The sequence below is a fragment of the Chiloscyllium plagiosum genome, unplaced genomic scaffold (assembly GCF_037043375.1).
Source record: "Chiloscyllium plagiosum isolate Xiang-an unplaced genomic scaffold, Cpla_swu_hap1 HiC_scaffold_16, whole genome shotgun sequence".
NCBI lineage: Eukaryota > Metazoa > Chordata > Chondrichthyes > Orectolobiformes > Hemiscylliidae > Chiloscyllium > Chiloscyllium plagiosum.
In genome coordinates, this window is record NW_028270154.1 from 40085478 (window position 1) to 40100606 (window position 15129).

Here is a 15129-nt window from a genome sequence, read left to right on the forward strand (position 1 = left end):
CACTGCTATGTATACATACATATTTATTTATTGCTTTGCATATATTTCTGTTTAATATACTTACCGCTCAATATGTTAATTTACCACATAATACATTCATCACCACTTAATATATCCATACCCACCAGTAAACTTTTGTTACTTTGAATCACTTTATTCAGAGATTACTTTGTAACATCGAATCTATTCTCGAACTATAAACTTTACACCAGGGAACAAATTTCCAGTAGAGTGTCATAATTCAGGTGATTTGAGGTAAGATGGTGTATGGGACTTCTTATTTTTAAGTCTAATGCAATGATAGGCAGGACTTATACACTTAATGGTAAGGTCCTAGGGAGTGTTGCTGAACAAAGAGACCTTGGAGTGCAGGTTAATAGCTCCTTGAAAGTAGAGTACAGCTAGATAGGATAGTGAAGGCAACGTTTGGTATGCATTCCTTTATTGGTCAGAGTATTGAGTACAGGAATTGGGAGGTCATGTTGTGGCTGTACAGGACATTGGTTAGGCCACTGTTGGAATATTGCATGCAATTCTGGTCTCCTTCCTATTGGAATGATGTGGTGAAACTTGAAAAAGTTCAGAAAAGGTTTACAAGGGTGTTGCCAGGGTTGGAGGATTTGAGCAATAGGGAAAGGTTGAATAGGCTGGGGCTGTTTTCCCTGGATCGTCGGAGGCTGAGGGGTGACCTTATAGAGGTTTACAAAATCTTAACGGGCATGGACAGGATAAACAGACAAAGTCTTTTCCGTCTGGGGGAGTCCAGAACTACAGAGAATAGGTTTAGGGTGATGGGGAAAGATATAAAAGAGACCTAAGAGGCAACTTTTTCACTCAGAGAGTGGTATGTGAATGGAATGAGCTGACAGAGGAAGTGGTGGAGGCTGGTACAATTGCAACATTTAAAGGCATTTGGATGGGTATATGAATAGGAAGGGTTAGGATGGATATGGCCAGGTGCAGGCACATGGGACTAAATTGGGATGGGATATCTGGTTGGCATGGACGGGTTGGACTGAAGGGTCTGTTTCCATGATGTACATCTCTATGAATCTATGATAGAATGACATCATGAGCATGTCTCTTAAAGACATACTGACTGAGACAAAGGACAACATTAAGCTTGACGGAGAAGATGGACAAGTTTTTCCAAGCTATCATACACTCAACAACTCTCAAGCACTCACCATTCATGCTTTGAAATATATCATTGTTCCTTCAATGCTGTTGGGTCAAAATCCTGGAAGACCCTCCTTAACAACCTTGTAGGTCTATCTATGGAACACAGATTGCAATGATTCGAGAACGGAGGTCACCACCACCTTCTTAAGGACAAGTAGGACTGGGCAGTAAATGTTGGCCAGCCAGCAACACCCACATTCCCTTGAGCGAATGAAAAGAATATACTGCTATTTTGTTATCATGCATAACAATGTGAGAACCAAGGTGCAACAGCACATTTTTGTCTTTTCTGAGGATGACAGAAGATCAGATTCTCCAGCAATGCCTTGAATGATGCCAGAAATCCATCAATGCCACATTACTCCAACAATCAGCTATTGGCCTATTTTTGATTTCACTCCACATTATGTCCATTTTAAACACCCTCATTAGACACCCATCCGTCTACTGCCTTCCAAATTATAGCAAACCTTTTATAATAAATATGAAGGTGCCATCAGTTTTTTTTTCTCAAATCACTTGCTTCTGATGCCAGTGTAACTTCGGCGTCAGTTTGAATGTAGGTAACATATTTAGACTCTTATGTATTAACTTACTGATAATCCTATGCAGTGACTGTCTCAGAACAATAAACAAACCAATTATAAATTTAAAACAGATTATTTCTTTCAGTTGAAAAAAACATATATCATCATAAAAGTGCTCTTATGGCATGGTGGTGGTGTCCCCTACCTCTGAGCCTGGAGGTCCAGGTACAAGTCCCATCCTGCTCAGGAGCTATGCAATTAACATTTCTGACATGGTGGATTAGAAAGTATATATACCTATATGAACCTTTAAAGAAAGGTAGGCACTGCAGGGGGTGGAATGCCTTATTTCCCTCTCCAACTCCATTTTGATTCAGTCCTCGTCCACTCTCCCAATCTTTTATTCACCTTCGGTCTTATTACACTGATGAGGTTTGCAGGTAAATTGGGAATCAATTGGAACATGGGTGATTTAGTTGTGGAGGATAAAGGAAAGAAAAATGGCACAGGTGATTTGGTGATGGGTAAAAAATATGGTGTGTGACAGCACTTCTGGATTAAAAAAAAAAGAAAAATAAACCTAGCAACTGAATACCATTAAGTGTGAACTTTGGCTATTCCATCAAATATTGTCAATGTTATCTGGATCAAACTATCTCCTTTTTATCCTGCATTTTTTATTTTTTTATTGAGGAGGCTAGTTAGTCCATCTACTATAAGTGCTCTCAGCCTGTTCTCAGCATATGTAATTCTCAAAATAAAGCATAAAACATACTTAGTTTCCAACATGCATTCTAAAGAAACAACGTACACCTACATAAAATTTCTTTTCTAATTCAAGGTCTTTTTTAACCACAGGGGTGTAGAACAGGAGAGTTAATGGTAAGAAATCCATTGGCCAATAATAACCTCAAAGAATTTAAGTATGATAATCAAACCATTATGCAAATGTTGTTAATTCAGTGAAAAGTACATTAGGATGAATATTGATTGAATTCTAGTAATATAAATCACAGGTCTCAGGAGCCATTTAACTATGAACTACATAAAAAGAAATCACAATGAGACCAATCCCATAAGATAACTATAGGTTTTAGATTTATTGTATTAAACAGTTGTCCCATTTGAACTCAATTATAAAATGTTAATTTGAATATTTTAAGTTTTAAATGATTCCCTGATTTCCTCCTAATAAAACATATTTGGAATTTATAACCAGTGAACAGTGCACAAGTTCTCATTTGGATCCTATCCCTGTCAGTGGCTGAGAAAAATGAAGGAGCCAACAATGTAACTTGACTTTGCTGGCCTCACTTCACACCCTTTGGTTATGGAGTTATGAAAACAATTAGTGTGAAAAAATTGAAATCAGCAGAATATATAAAACAACATGAAAATTAGACTATTGTGAAGAAAACTAATTGACACAAAATAATAATGACAAATCTCAAGAATGGGTTAGAGTGAGACAGAATAAGTAATTTTGAGTTACACTGATTTTTAAGAAAATTAAAATCATCACGAACCCTATGAGAGTTGTTAATGGTTTCAAAGATAACTACATATTTAATGTGAAACCATTATCATCTCATTAAGTAATCTTGGGCTGAAATTCCATCTTCTACAAATCCTTTTGCTTCTCCTAAACTGCAATCTTAATTGTACAAAATGATATGTGTCTACCTGTTTTGGAGTGGCAGAATTTCTTTGAGGGGGTAGAATTAAAATTGAACTTATAATGAAGACAAAATTTGTAATACAAAATACAAGTTTAACTGATTGTCATTGAGTGAGTTCTTAGCTTCACCAGAGAGCAATACACAGTCATCAGTGTAACTCAAAATTACTCATTCTGTAATACTCTAACCTGTAGTTGAGGACTGTATCAACATTTACTTGATATTATTATTTTCCTCATAACAATCCAATTGACATATTTTATATTTGCACATCTGCATTTATTTCATTACTGACTGCAGTCATGGAGTCATTCAGTATGGAAACTGACCCTTCGGTCCAACCAGTCCATGCCGAACATAATCCCAAATTAAACTAGTCCCACCTGCCTGCTCCTGGCCCATATCCCTCCAAAACTTTTCTATTCATGCATTTATCCAAATGACTTTTAAATGTTCTAATTATACCCACATCCACCACTTCCTCAGGAAGTTAATTCCACATGCAAAAATTTGCTCTTCCTGTCTTTTTTAAATCTCTCTCCTCTCACCTTAAAAATGTGCTCCTTAATCTTGAAATCTCCCATCCTAGGGAAAAGACAATTGCCACTAACTCTATCTATACCACTCGTTAATTTATAAACTTCTATAAGATCGCTTCTTAACCTCCTACGCTCCAGTGAAAAATGTCTCATTCTTTATAACTCAAACCTTCCAGGTCCCGAACTAACTCGGGAGGATAATAAGTAGTAGTGCTGGCACAGTTGTAAAGTTACTGGATGAGTAGTCCAGATTATTATTCAGGGGACATGGATTTGATTATTGTTCAGGGGACATGAATTTGAATCCCACTGTGTAGATAATGAAATTTAAATTTAATGAACATTTGAAATTAAAAGCTAGTCTAATGGTGTCCATGTAACCACTGTCAAATGTTGTAAAGTCCAATCTGGCACTAAATAACCTTTAATGAAAGAAATTTGCCACCTTTGTTTGGTCTTGTCTACATGTAGCTGCAAACCCATTGCAATTTGGTTTATGCTTAACTACTCTCTGGGCAACAAATACCATTCATATCCCATAAATAAAGAAAAATAACTAAACCTTTGTCAAATTGGCAGAATAAGAATGAATTTCTTTAAGTCAAGCAGGCTTAAAAGCTTTATGTAAAACTTAGATGCTATTCCACAAACTTTTTGAGTTTAATGTTTTAAATCACAATCTCTGCCTTCATATGTCCAATGTGTTATTGGTGCTTACATGCCTATTTACATGTCCTCTAGAAACAATTTTTAATTCCTTTGGTTATTGTATTACCAAAATCTTTTGTCTTTCTCTGTCATTACTTTTCATTTAATCTCTCATGTATTCCAAGCTGTAACAGACCTTCCTTTTGCACCTACGCCAGATGCCTCCCCACCAATTTCTTTGCCCCATAAATACTTACAACCTTTTCGATCTCCAACATTTTAAGTGCTGATGAAAGGTCATTGACCTGAAGTGTTGCCTCTGTTTCTCTAACCATAGTCACTTGACTATTTTCAGCATTCAAGGAATCATACAGAGTTCAAGCACTGAAGTCAATCATTGGCCCACTAAGTTCATGATGGCTGTAAGAGTTTACAGTCACTAACAAGAAAACTAATTGTTAAGATCGAAACTTATTGTTGGATAATAACATCTCACTGTGAAGTTCACTAATCCTTGACGTTATTGAACAATCTTCTTAGTTTAATAATAAAGTGGAAAAAACTTAGGAAGATAGCACTTTACATGGAGATACCGGGGTAAGGAAATTCTGGGAATCTGTGTCAAGTTGTTAAAAAGCAAAAGGATAAGATCTGGAAACTTTGTGTAGTGATTGGAACCAGGTTGACCTCATTGACTACAAGGTCATTGATTGGGGTTGTTAACCTGGGCAATCAGGAAAGTGCTGGCTGACCAACATAACCAAGAGATGGTTCCATCCGTACCCGGGTGTTCTTAGAGAAGAAGCACTCAGTGTCTAACAACATCCTCGAGGTTTTCAGGGAGAAGTGGGCACCGCAGGGAGTGGAGTGTTTTATTCCCCAATCCCCCCAAACTCTATTTTGATTTAATCCCTGCCCTCCCCTTCACCTTTTTGATCACACAGCATTGTCCTTTGATGAGAAGGACACTGCTTGTAACTGGCCACTCGGGTGTTTCCTGTCTTCCTGGTGGTGGAAAATGATTAAAGATTTACACATCTGTTGTCTTTCACTTGTCTCACACCTGCACACACATGACATTGGTGTTGGGGAAAAAGGGGGAGAAAAAAGAAACAAAATTTAACCAAGAGATGGTTACATCCATGCCTGAGTGTTCTTAGAGAAGGAGCACGTGGGCTTTTGCCCGAAACGTCGATTTTGCTGAAGCTCCTCGGATGCTGCCTGAACTGCTGTGCTCTTCCAGCACCATTGATCCAGAATCTGGTTTCCAGCATCTGCAGTCATTGTTTTTACCTTGTTGATTTGGACACTACAGGGTGTGGAGTGTTTTATTTCCCCTCAAAACTCTATTTTGATTAAATTTCTGCCCTTCCCTTCACTGTTTGATCACGCAGCAATGCCCTCTGTCACAGGCCATCCTGTGTTAGGCGGTAGTGTGGAGAATTGGAAAAAAATAAAAAATATAAAGAGACGCCGTAGAGGGGGTCATTATGGCTGATTGCCTGCCCCTCTTCTGGGGTGTAAATAAAGGGTAAGTTGGTGATGGGATACTGGTCTAAACAAAAGAGATGGTGGTTACGTCTGGGCATGGGTGTCCCTGGAGAAGGAGCATGTGATGTCTACCAACACCCACAAAGTTTTTAGGGTGAGGTAGGTACCGCAGGGTTTGGAGTGTTATATTTCCCCCTCTGGTTCTAGTTTGATTTAGTCCCTGCCCTCTCCTCTCCTTTATTTTGATTATGCAGCTTTGCCCTTTGATGAGAAAGGCACTGCTTATCACTGGCAACTCAGGTGTTTCCTTTCTTTCTGGTGGTGGAATATGAATAAAGATTTATGCACTCGTTCACTGTGTCCTACACCTGCACACTCACGACATGGGTGCTACGGAATTAATAAGCACTACTGCTGTTTGACAGTAGTGTGGGGGTTTATTGGGAGAAAAAAATGCCAAGGTATTAGAATCTCCTCAGTTCGGGCGACTAACTCTAGCTGGCTGGTCACAGCCATGTATTGTGTACAATAAATAAAGGGTGACTTGGTTACGGGATACCAGCCTCTGTGCAGTTATTTCAATGGCACTGAGGGAAAACAGGATGTGCCTGAAGAACACTTGTTTTCTCCAGTCATCTTTGAGTTGGGGTAAATATTTCTGGCATAATGCCTTTATTTGGAAAGCTTGACTCATTTGATCCTGCTGTCGAAGACTGGGTCCAGTATGTGGAAAGAATGCGATACTTATTTGTGAACAAGTGACAATGGGGCAGATGAAAAGCAACAAATAATCCTTCTGACTGCTTGCGGATCTGTAGCATTTTTGGTTATAAGAGGCTTAACTTTCCCAGAGGCACCAGACACTAAAGCCTTCCAAACGTTGACAGAGTTGTTTTTAGGAATATTATGACTCAAACCTTCTCTAAGTCTGAGATGCTATTGATTTCATTCAGCTGTGAGAGAAACGATAGAATTATTATCAGGATTTTTGACGAGACCGATACGACTGGAAGAGGCATGTGATTTTGTGTTAACTCTGAATGAGATGTTGAGAGACTGTTTGGTATGTGGGATTAATAATGTAACCATGTAGAAGCACCTACTAGCTGAAGCCCAAATGGTCTTCAAATAGGCACTGCAACTGTCATTGTCATTAGAATATGTGGCAAGTGGAGCATGGGAGCTATAGGACATCCCAATGGAAGTGGACACCCTCACCTCTCTGACTGAGCTTGGGGAACATTGCATGCATGTAGGCAATGGCAGAGCCTCACACAAGGTATGTCCTGAGCAGAGGGACCCTAGGCCAACCCCCAGCAGAACCCCACAACAAAGCTGAGCCTCGGCCAAAATTGGTCTTAAACAGGATTCACGCAGGACTCCAACCTATAAGTTTGCACACAACCTCAGCCAGATTGAGAACGTACACTGGGGAACCATTGCAGATTAAAGGTATGACTTCGGTTCAGGTCTCTAATGAAAAGCAACTGGTGCAGTTAACTACTGATGGTAGTAAAAGGCACAGGCCCAAGCCTAATGGGGTGGAATTGTGGAGAAAGATTCACCTGGATTGGCTCAACATTCTTTGATTACAAAATAGCTGCCTCAGTGAAGTCCTGCATGAATCCTGTTAAAGACCAATTCTGCAACCACAGAGACAGCTGTGTCAGTATCAAACTCCATAGGAACTGAGTGACCATTTAACCAAACATTCATTTTAATTGGTTCTGATTTGAAGTGAAATACCCAAGCGTACCAAGATCTTGGCACTATCAAAATGGCCACCGCCACTTTTCATGTTGAACAGGAAGCAATTCTGTGATTTTGCAGGTCCTGCCCAGTGCCATTTGCCTTGAGGGCAAAAGTAGAGATGGAAATTATGAGGCTGGAGAACACAGGAATCATCAAACCATTTCAGTTTGCAGAATGAGCAGGACCGATTGTACCGATTGTGAAACCTGACAGCTTGAGTCACCTTTGTGGGGATTTTAAACAAATGATAAACTGCTTCTCGCGGCCAGATAAATACCTAATCCCTTGCGTAGAGGCTTTATACGAAAAGTTGGCCGGTGGGGGGGGGGTGCTGTTCTTTACAAAACTGGATTTGAACCACAGCTACCTGCAATTGCAATTAGATGAGGAGTCCCAGAAGTACGCTACAATTAGTACGCATAAGGGTTTATACCAATATAGAAGACTGCCATTTGGGGAATCATCAGCCTGCGGCCTTTTCCAGTGGACCATGGAGAACATTCTACAACTTGATGAAAGTTTCTGCCTGAAACGTCGACTCCCTGCTGTTCTGATGCTGGTTGACCTACTCACTAGTAACAGGGAAGACCAATAAAGAGCACTTGGAGAACTTGAACATTACGCTTCAATGTTTTTCCCATATGGGTGGATGCTTTGGAAGGCACCCACAAGAGACCTTCTCAGGTTACAGAGTCGACAAACCAGGTTACACCCAATGGAAGAGAAAATGAGAGTGATCAAAGGAGCCCCGGCTCCCAAATCTGTACCAGAGCTTTAGCCTTTCCTTGCGTTAGTGAGTTATTACAGAAAAATCATACAAAACCTAGCCTCCATCTTGGCACCCCTACGCCTGCTTTTGAAAAAGGGTCAGACTTGGAAATGGTCATGTAGCCAAGAAGTAGCCTTTAGGGAAGTGAAAAAGTTGCTATCATCATCTAAAGTGTTGGCCCACTACGATCTGAAGTGAGAGGTAGGGTCGACATGCGAAGCCTCCCTTCATGGTATCAGGGTAATGCTGGCTCACCAGTGGTCCAACAGAGAGGAACACCCAATAGCATACGCTTCCTGGACTTCAGCTGATGCTGAACGCAAACATGCCCAGGTAGAGAAGGAAAGTTTGGTAGTCATCTTTGGTGAGAGGAAGTTCCACCAGTACCTTTATGGACAGGAATTTGGCATAGTAACAGATCACAAAGCCCTACGAGGGCTATTGAAGGAAGTCAAGATGCCCATAGCTTCTGGTAGAATTCAGTGGTGGGCCCTTATTCCCAGTCCATAAAGGCAGAACACTATCCAGGAAGCCAAGTGGTTAATGTGGATGCCTTGAACCACCTCCCACTGATAGATACTCCATGGGTGGTGCATCCCCTGGAAGAGTCCATTTAGGTTTTGAAATTCCAGTCACTGCTGACAATATCCAACTGTGGACATAAAGATCCCATCCGAGCAAACTGAAACAGTTGGTGGTAATGGGGGAAACAGAAGGGTCATCGCAACTCGAATTGAAACCTTTCTGGACCCAGCAAGATCAGATCATTGTTGAGAATGGCATATTACAACGGGAGCAAGGGCAATTGTCCCAAGTAAAGTTCACCACCAGATACTGGCTGAATTACACCAGGGTCTTTCAGGTGTTTCCAGGATGAAGATGCTAGCAAGAAGCTATGTCTGGTGGCTGGAGTTGCATGCCAACAAAGCTGCGTTGATGGGGTAGTGATCAGAATGTCAATAAGGACAAAAATGTGCCACCAGCCGCATCCCCACATTCATAGGATTGGCTGGGTAAATCCTGGACTCGGTTACACATTGACAATGCGGGTCCTTTCATGGGCTCAATGTTCCTGCTCATTCAAAGTGGTTGAATGTGCATAAAGTTCATGTGGCAAACTCAGGGTTGACAATTGAAAAGCTGTGAGCATCGTTCCCGATACATGGACTCTCGAAAGTATTGGTCACAGACAATGTGACATCATTTACCAGCAGGGAGTTGGAATATTTCCTAAAGTCCAATGGCGTTCAGCACATACCATTCATTGTCCAGTGGAAAGAACAGTCCAAATATTGAAGGCAGGCTTAAAGAAGCAGCCCACAGCGTCAATTGATACCAAACTGTCTTGATTCCTGTTCAATTATAGGACCACCCCACATACAACAAGAAGGACAGCTCCTGCAAAAGACTCCACACCTGGTTAAACCTGATATTCTCAGACCTGGGTGGGGTGGCAGGTTGGGTGAAATGGCAGTAGCAATGCCAATGCTGGCCACATGCTGCCTCTAAGTAGGAGAGACAATTTAATTTGGGTACCAAGTTTGGCACTGGAACCATGGAAGTGAGTGAACATAAATTTGACACGTAGAATTTAATGTGGGAAAATGTGAGATCATGTTCTTTGGCAGAAAGAAGAGAGGAGCTGAATACTATTTAAATGGAGAAAGACTGCAGAAGGCTGTAGCACAGAGGGATTTGAAAATCCTTGTGCATGAATTACAAAGTTAGCATCCAAGTTCAGTGAGTAGTGGGGCAGGCAAATGGAGTGTCAGACTTTACTTCAAAGTAAATGGAGTATAAAAACATGTTTCACTAAAACTATACAATGCACTAGTTAGATGAAATCTGGAATGATATAAACAGTTTTGGTCGCCTTAATTAAATAAACATATACTGGCATTAGAAGCAGGCCAGAAAATGTCCAATATGTTGATCCTGGTTATGGAAAGATTGTCTTCTATGGAGTTTAAAAGAATGAGAGATGACCTTATTGAAGCATACAAGATTCTTAGGAGTACTTGACAAGCTAATGGGGAGAAATTGTTGTCTCTAGTTGGAGAGTCTAGGATCAGAGGGCATGATCTCAGTGTGGGGTTGCCCAGATAGAACAGCAATGAGGACACATTTCTTCTGGGGCTAATTATCTGTGGATTTTTTATCGCAGAGGGCTGTCATGACTGAGACATCAAGTATGTTCAAGGCTGAGGTGGACAGATTCTTAATCAGTTCAAGGCAGTCAAGAGTTGTGGAGAAAAGACAGGAAAGTGGAGTTGAGGATTATCAGATCAGCCATGATCTTCTTGAATGATGGAGCAGACTTAATGGGCCAGATGTCCTACTCCTGCATTATGGTCTTGCGATCGAGGGGAAGATCATCCAGAGATAAGAACAAAGGAAGACAGGTAACAAGAAAGAGAGGGAGAGGGACTTGAAGACCAAAAGAAAAGTCTATGGGAGAAACCATTTTATGTCCTCTGCAGTCCATATCTTGATCCAGAACTATATTCTGCATTAAACTGTAAATCACCAACTGGGGTTTATTGATGTAATTTATCCAAGAACTGAATAAACGTGTTCTGAATTTTTCTTAATAGAGTTACAATTCACAATTGATCACAATGAAGTTACTGTCAAGTCTCTTCCTCCATTAAAGGGGGGCAAAGACCCCTTACATGGGTTTCTGTAAGAGCAACTCTGTATCCCTACTTCACTGACCTTTACCCAAACCACTGAAAATTATTTCCTTTCAAATATTTATCTAACTCCCCTTTCAAAAGATACAATTTTCTATGATTATTTCAATTTTCCAGCATGTTGTACAAAAATGTTTAAACTGTTCTTATACCATGTTTTAAATATTATATATTTTAAACCTGCACTTGGAAAATATTTGACCCAGATTTTGTGCTTGAGTTTATCTCCAATATTCATCTGCAACAGAGAGCAACTTCTGCCATTCATATTCACAGTTAAATGCAGAATCTGCAATTTAAGGATGTGCGGCTGGGGCTACATCTTCAGTAATTTTTGCTAAGGTGGTTGTGGGGACTGCTTTGGAAAGCTGAAAATGTGTTGCTGGAAAAGCGCAGCAGGTCAGGCAGCATCCAAGGAGCAGGAGAATCGACGTTTCAGGCATGAGCCCTTCTTCAGGAATCAGATTCCTGAAGAAGAGCTCATGCCCGAAACATCGATTCTCCTGCTCCTTGGATGCTGCCTGACCTGCTGCGCTTTTCCAGCAACACATTTTCAGCTCTGATCTCCAGCATCTGCAGTCCTCCCTTTCTCCTAGAAGACTGCTTTGGAAAGGCCAACTGCCCTCAAGCAGTGAATAGCCATCACAACTCATTAAGAGCTGAATGAGTCAAGTTAGAAAGGGTTTAAAAGCCTCTCAGTGGCAGGCTCAGGAACCAGCCCTCCAGACAGGTCAAGAAGACAACTCCCACCCCTTGTTCTCCCCTCGTCTACCCCAACTAGTGCCAGGAGCACTCACAGACCACCAGTAGAAATATACAAGTTCCAAAAGCCACAGTCTAGTTTTGATTTAAAAATGTTGGAGATTGGGTGTCACTATCTTGAGGCAGCTTCTCTCTGACATGCTTTTCATCATAGTCTACTGGTCCTTTTGAGTTGGTAGGCCTCTGGTTGGCTCTCAAACTCTGAGAGCTCACTCATCACCCATATTTGGATATTTAGCTCTCTCTAAGCCAATTGAGTGGGAGTCCTGCTGTAAATCAAATGATTATCTTGTCTCTCCCCCCACAACATCTGGGGAAAATTTCACACTCAGATGCAGTCTCAACCTCTGTTTGATGGAAGGTAAATCCTACACTTGAAGTGTCTGCAGATATTAATCAATTTGCAATCGCTGCACTGAAAAGAACCTGCACTTTTATGTTGTGATGCTGGTGTTAATGCCCCAACAAAGGTTATGACTAGCTAAAGAAAGGTAGCTGGATTTTCAGTAGTGTACTTAGTTCTTAAATATTCTTCAACAACCTCTCTGGTCCTGAAAATATAATTGTGGAGCATGAAGTATCTCCATTATGATGAAATGGTTTACATATGATTGCTCAGCTTCTATCTTAATTCTTGTGTTTCATTATGACTATTGTTTTAAAATCTTAATAAAATACTAAGTATTCTTATCTCCCTGATAAGCGGTCTGTGAAAATCCTTCAGTGTGATTGAATGTATGGCATCATTGTTCCTTGGTGCCTGGACACTCCATTGGTGCCAGATTCAAGTTAATGTAAGGGGAGGTGAAATTCATGCCACAGTAATTGCTAAATCTTGGAGGGCAGCTTTATTTAACTTCACTGTGAGTGCTGTGACTTCAGTGCTGACCTTCCGTGCTGGCACTTGACATGTTAAATTTTCCCTGTAACTGTGATGATTTTTGCCATGGTTGCACTTTTGACAATGCCACATTTTTGCTGCCACAGTTAATTGATTTGATTGAAGTAAACAGTAGTAAAATGAAACTGAAATGGGAGTTAAAAGTGAAAAAAGTGGTTAGTAAACTGCAGACAGGAAACAATAAAGATATATGAATACAACCAATCATGAATGGCTAATTAGGATGAATTAATAATAAGCAAGGGGCTCAAAATATTTCTTTCATCTCAGGAGCTAAACTATCCTCTGCAATAAGAGTTTAAATAAATTAAAGATATAAAAGTTCAGTTTAAAATTAATTGTTTTTATATTTAATAACTTTGAGGAATTTTTAATTCAGGGCCTGCTTTTGAATACAAAACTTTTGACTGCACATGGAATGTACAGTTTGGAAGCAGGCCATTCAGCCCATCAGGTCTACACTGACCCTCCAAAGAGCATCCCACCCAGACCCATCCCTTTCTCTATAACCTTTGTTGGCTTGTAGTGGTACATAGCTAACCTCATGAGGGGCAGAATGTGCATGGGCGTGCTTCAAGTAAAATTTCTTAATGGCATTGTGCTTGCAGAATTTCAGGTGCAGTACCTGTTCCTAACAGTGTATGTACAGTGATTTCTACCCATATTTCTGTTGTACAGTATTGCACTCCATTACAGAACATATTTTCTCCTAATGGTGTGTTTAGCAGCCTCTACATTTGTAGCAATTGTAGGTTCAGCTAAGCATACTGATCGCCAAGAAGATGTGGTTATGCTTGGAACCGGAGCCACCTACCATGACCAGCTGTAGCTCCAGGTTACAGCTGTGTGTTGCTACAACAATTTGGACCCTTTGGAAGAGTGTGGGAGTGGTGTGGTGGGGGTAGGGGTGGTGGGGGGAGGGCAGGGAGGTTGGTGGGGAATTGTGGATTGGTATCAACACCCCAGGGTTCAATTCCTTGGCTAGGTTGTTTCAAGACCTACCTCTTTACTGTACCTATGATAGAGGTTGTGGGACTGTTAGTCAGATCTTCCTGAGAAGAGGAAGGAACAAATATGAAGGCTCTGATAGCTCCTTTTAGGAAACATTTGCAAGTCCTGTGCGTTCTGCTGCAAGTGAAGGTTTGCTTCTCCATTTTCTGTCTTCTTCCTTATTTTCTCTCTGGTGTCCTTGGTCTTGTTCTCAGATACATGACAAGATTTTACCATCTTCTGCTCTTTAGACAATTGCAAAGACGTAGTTGCAGGTATCCCTTCAGGAATGGAATTCAGCGAGATCATATCCTTTGCAGTTTGGCTGTGTCCTTGAGGAAGGGCTCCGTTTTGAGATAGTAGAGTTGCATTGGTTATGTTGAGTGAGATGACTTCTTTATGACAGGTAAGAGAAGGACTTATTTGACTTCTGTTATGGACTTGGCCTAACCTAGTGACTGCTTTTTCATGTCGAATTGGAAATCCTCACATTATGAATTAATGCCTCTCTCTCCAATCTCCATTTGAATAATTTCTGTTCAGACCTTCTCTGTGGCACCAAAACTGCTCTATCCAAGGTCACCTTTAACATCCTCTGTAACTGTGACCAAGGTGCATTAGCCTGATCATCTGTCCATAGCCTTCATCACAGCTGATGAATCCATTATTCTCCATCACTTCTCCTACATTATTGAGTTCTGTAGACATTTCCATTGCTCCACTCATACACAACCAGCAGCCAATACATCACCACAAATGGCTTTCATTTCTTGGTCATGCCCGAAATTACCAAAGATTTATCCTAAGCTTCCTCCTTTTCCCTACCTACATGCCACACCTCAGTGACACTACATGCAGATGAGAGATGAAATTTTAAGTGGGTCTAAAGGGAGTGGGCTATGGCTAGAAGTGTGACAGAATTGTGTGAGAAGATCAGGACTCAGGAACAACTCGCTGCACATTTTAATTAGATTTCAAGAGTCAAGGTGAGATTCTCATTTGGCAGCGGAAAGTTACCTATTATGAGATTATGTGTGTTAACGAGCTTAATAATTTCATATCACACCTCATAATTATTTAGTTTCCTATCTTACTGCCTGTTGTGAGCAAACTAGATGCTGAAAATTCTCAACAAGGAAGTCAGAGTGGATATGTGGTGACGTCAGCTCACTGCTAGCTGCAAAGAGCTTTCAAAT

The 15129-nt window shown here is 40.7% G+C and overlaps 1 protein-coding gene across 1 annotated transcript in view; it reads right to left on the bottom strand.

Moving 5' to 3' along the window:
• The window catches only part of LOC122556621 (short transient receptor potential channel 7-like), a 152095-nt gene that overhangs the window by 110927 nt on the left and 26039 nt on the right, over nt 1-15129 (bottom strand). The gene's annotated exons all lie outside the window — the stretch shown is intronic.